Below are 4313 nucleotides of genomic sequence, written 5' to 3' on the forward strand. Positions count from 1 at the left end.
AATCCATTGGTTTTACTGACTAAGACATTGGGCCTTGTGGCTCCTTCTAGGTCACTAGCCATCCCCTGATGCTCCTGAGCACTCCTAAAATATCACCTGTCAGGGTAGTGATGCTAACTAACCCTGGAACACTTCCTGCAGGAGGCTTGGGAACTTCTCATTTCTACCCTTTCATTCTCCATGGCCAGTGAAATACTCCTCTTTTTTTTCCCCTGTAAGATACCGAGGAAAGCCACTGACATTTTGTGGCACAGTTGACCCAAAACTCTCTTTGTAACTATAGCACAGGCTTCCAGGAGATGTTCTGGGCTCAGTCCTTCCTGTAAAACCAGGGCCCATGGTGGAGTGCCACTCTGGTCATTTCCCTCTCCATTGTGATTGAAGTTCTTATCTCAATTTTTATTTCCTTTGCTCCCTCCTCCTGGAGGCTCCGACTGTGGAAGTGATGTGTATCTGGTTTCCTTTTATCACATCACTGCTAGGTGGCTGTAGGATAATTTTCTTAGGAGCTTTTGCTTTGTACACCAGGTTTTTCTACCCAACTTGTGTGGCTTCTCAGGAAATCACCCAATTGTTTTCTCATTGACATTTGGGTTCCCCACTGATGACAATGGTGTGTACTTAACACCTGGCGAGGTAGCTTCTTCTTTTGCCTTGGGACTGGCACTGAGTCTAGGGGGTCTATTCTGAGCACCTGATGCTGCTAGTGAAGAGGCAGGTTTCTCTGAGGCTCTACCCTTATAGGTGGTGTTAGAGCTAGTGCTCTGACCACTCAGTTGCCACACTCTCTTTCCTTGGTCCTCTGAACTGCTGGAGGAGCCCTCATCCAGTGACTCTACCATAGGGGACTTTAGTTGTTCTTCAGAGTTTGTGCAGGTATCTACCTTCTTGGAAGATGAGTGTCCATTGGAGGTCTTCTTCAGAGGAGTCTGGGCATCAGAAAGTAATGCACTGGACAGTATTAGAAAGATTGAGTCATTGAGTACTCAGGGCACTCAAACTACTCAACCCAGGATCTCTCAATTACTTTTCTGGCACCTCTCTAGACCAAACCCTTGCAAGCCTGCAGCATGAGAATTAAAATTAGGCAGCATTGATGGGGTTGGACTGAGTTGAGGCATTAACTGTAAAGTTATGTTTCTGGAACCCATGGGCACACTGCCTTGCCCACACTAGAGATTCTCCCCACTCTGCATTAGAGGACATGGAGTAGAGCTACAGCTTAGAGACTGAACCACAGAGGCAGTTGGAGAAGGGTTATAAATGGGGATGAAGTTCTGGTGAAACTGCATGGAGAACTTCAGAGGAACCTCAGGCTGACTGTACTGTCCCACCTGGTTTTTCAGGGGCAGCTTGGTGGTAGTGTTGGGATGCTGCATCACGTGCTGAGGGGGATGTTTTCATAGTTGCTGCTGGTGCTGCTGCTACCCCTGCTGGGTCTCTTGTGGAATCTTTGCCTGCCTAAAATTCTTCTTAGAATGAGGCTGATAGCTGTAATTTCATTGTGTCTGAATTTGCCATAAGTCTGTGCATTAGAGACCACATTATGTCCTTCATACTGGGATCCAGTATTCACACTGTAACTGCCATCATAGCTCTGTCCAGACTGCCTAAAATGTTGTGGTGAAGGGAAGAAGGAGGAGGAGGAGAAAAAGGAAGAGGAGGAAAAAGAAGACTGATAGTGTTGGCCAAACTGACCCATGCTTAACTGATAACCAGCAGTAGAGGATGACAGACTTGAGGGCTATTGCATTGGCTGGAGGTGGGATGAGCCAAACGCTGGCTGCCCTGCAGCATGTGGCAGAAGATGATAGGATTGGTAAAGCTGTTGTCTCAACTGATGGACTTGCAGCTGCTGATGGACTCTTATTTCATTTTGATTTTGTTTTTGCTTTAGGCATCAGAAGGGAAATGAAATGTACAAATTTATGGTTTAGAAAGATATTTGACAACATTGTGAAGAATATATTGGATGTGAAATAACTGAGTCAGAACATCATCTTAAGAGTCCTCTGGAACATAATGAGGGCTTCAGGTCAGGTCTCAGTGCAGGAGATGAGGATGAGAAGACAGATGTAGGCTCTATGGAGAAAGTAGACTGGATAGGGCTAGTTTTTACTGGAAATTAGCTGTGAAGGAGAAGAAGATTATGAGATGACTCCTAGGATTTTAGTTTTAGTGACCAGGTAGATGGTGAATCTATTAACTGTTAAAAAAAAAAAAAAAAACAGGTGAAGTAGCAAGTTTAGTATGATAATTCAATTTGAAGTGACTCCAGTACAAACAGGTTTAATTTTCCTATAGGTAATTGAAAATAAGTGTCTAGAACTCAGGAGAGAGGGGCTGAAAATAAATTTATTCATTCTTCATTTCTAGGTCAAGGATTCTTAATCTAGGCATTGGGAGAATATAAAACTTCTGAATATATATGAAAAATATTGTGTATATATTCATATATGAAAAATATTGTGTGTCTATCCATATATGTATCTATATAATCATGAAAAAGATTATGAAAATCAGACAAAAATGTATGAGTTTGGAGATGGGCTTACATTTCATCTTATTTTATAAAAGGTCTTTGACCTCTAAACAGGTAAGAACAACCGATCTAGATAGTGATTCAAAGTGAACTTACGTAAATTTGAGCATTATTTGCACTTGGGCTATTTTATTCCTACTGTAGGGTATGAGAACTCACCTGGAATTCCCCCCAGATTATAATATCTCCTTATAATATACAATTAAAAAAATCATGTCTATTTTAGATACTTTGACACTCTTGGTACAGTGCTGTGATATCATAGCTCACAGCAACCTCAAATTCTTGCACTCAAGTGATCCTTTGCCTCAGCCTCTTGCGTAGCTGTGACTACAGGCACCCGCCACAACACCCTCCTATTTTTTTAGAAACAGGGGTCTTGCTCTTGCTCAAGCTGGTCTTAACCCATGGGCTCAAGCGATCCTCCCAGATCCTTGAGTGCTAGGGTTACAGGCTTGAAGCCCCATTCCTGGCAAAAAATTTAAGCTTTAAATAATCATCTTTTGTATAAAACTCACATTATTAGTATTATAACTATACTAGGGATTTCTTCTTATATAACGTGAATGTCTAATATTACTCGGGAGAAAATTTAAAGATAAACCTTTTGATCATTTCCTTTAATCACAGCAAAACACAGTGTTCTAAGTTAGTAATTACTCTCCATGTCAAAGAAGTAGTGTATTTATGCTGGGCTTATTCAAAACTTAGGAAAGAGTAGAATAGTTTGTATCATTCCATATCTTAACATGTGAATAAAAATGTGTTTCTGAAAACAAATGTTTTCAACTCCCTTTCAACTTTAAAGAGATTTGGGTTTTTAGAGCTTTTTATTTTTTAATCTGTTATTAATGATGTTATTTGTAACTTCATTGCAAGTTTATTGCCAGCAGTTTTTTCTGTGATAAGCTTGAATACACCTAGAAGTTAATATTTATATTTATTAGGAGAAAAAAGACTATAATACCATATCTACCATATTTCAAAAATTAAAGAGAGTTCCCATTCTTGTTAACGTAGAGTAAGCACACTCCACTCTGTCTTTCCTCCCCAAAGATTGCAAGACAAATCTCAGGGCAGATTGACTGGAGCGTCAATCTGGGGCATCTGAAAAGTAAATGGGAGCAAGATGATTGAGTCAAGAAACTGGAACTGGAAGAACAAAGAATTCGCTGTTGACAACCAACAATGATACAATTATGGTAGCTATGAAAAATCAGCATATTGGGTTTGGAGCTTTCCAATTTGGAAGGTTAGAACTTGGACTTGAATGGAGTCCAAGAACTTGGTCCTGGAACAACACCAAGTGTAGAGAGAAAGAAGTTCAAAGGAAGCCCCCTCTTTCTGGTCTGTGTCAGGAAAGAGGATACCCATGATCTGTATTCCCTCCCACCTCTGCCTGGCCAGTAAGCAAGCCCCTTTCCTGGTACTGCAACCCTGTGGTGGTGGTAGAGTATCAGGCATATGGACACCTAAAACGCGGAGGAAGGAAAATCCCCTTATCTGAAGAATTGTGGCCCAAAGAGTATAGGGGAAAACCTGTTGCTTAATTTTTCTATTTCTACTTTTCTGCCACTTGGCCCCAGAGATAAAGGCAGATACAGAGAGTTTGTGACAAAGCATAGAAAAAAAAACCCTGGCTTTATAGTGACATAACTGAAAAACCGGACTTTGTAAAATGGAGAACATGAGTGGGACCAGGGAGAAGAAGAACCTCAAGAATGGGATCCAGTAAAGTTGCCATTTATTCTGGACTCACATCCAAATTGTA

General features: G+C 41.0%; 1 pseudogene; it reads right to left on the reverse strand.

The window, feature by feature from the left end:
* LOC100958559 overlaps positions 1–4313 on the reverse strand; it is a 58636-nt pseudogene that overhangs the window by 4310 nt on the left and 50013 nt on the right.

Source organism: Otolemur garnettii, unplaced genomic scaffold, assembly GCF_000181295.1.
Source record: "Otolemur garnettii isolate 467f Iridium unplaced genomic scaffold, OtoGar3 scaffold00230, whole genome shotgun sequence".
Taxonomy (NCBI): domain Eukaryota; kingdom Metazoa; phylum Chordata; class Mammalia; order Primates; family Galagidae; genus Otolemur; species Otolemur garnettii.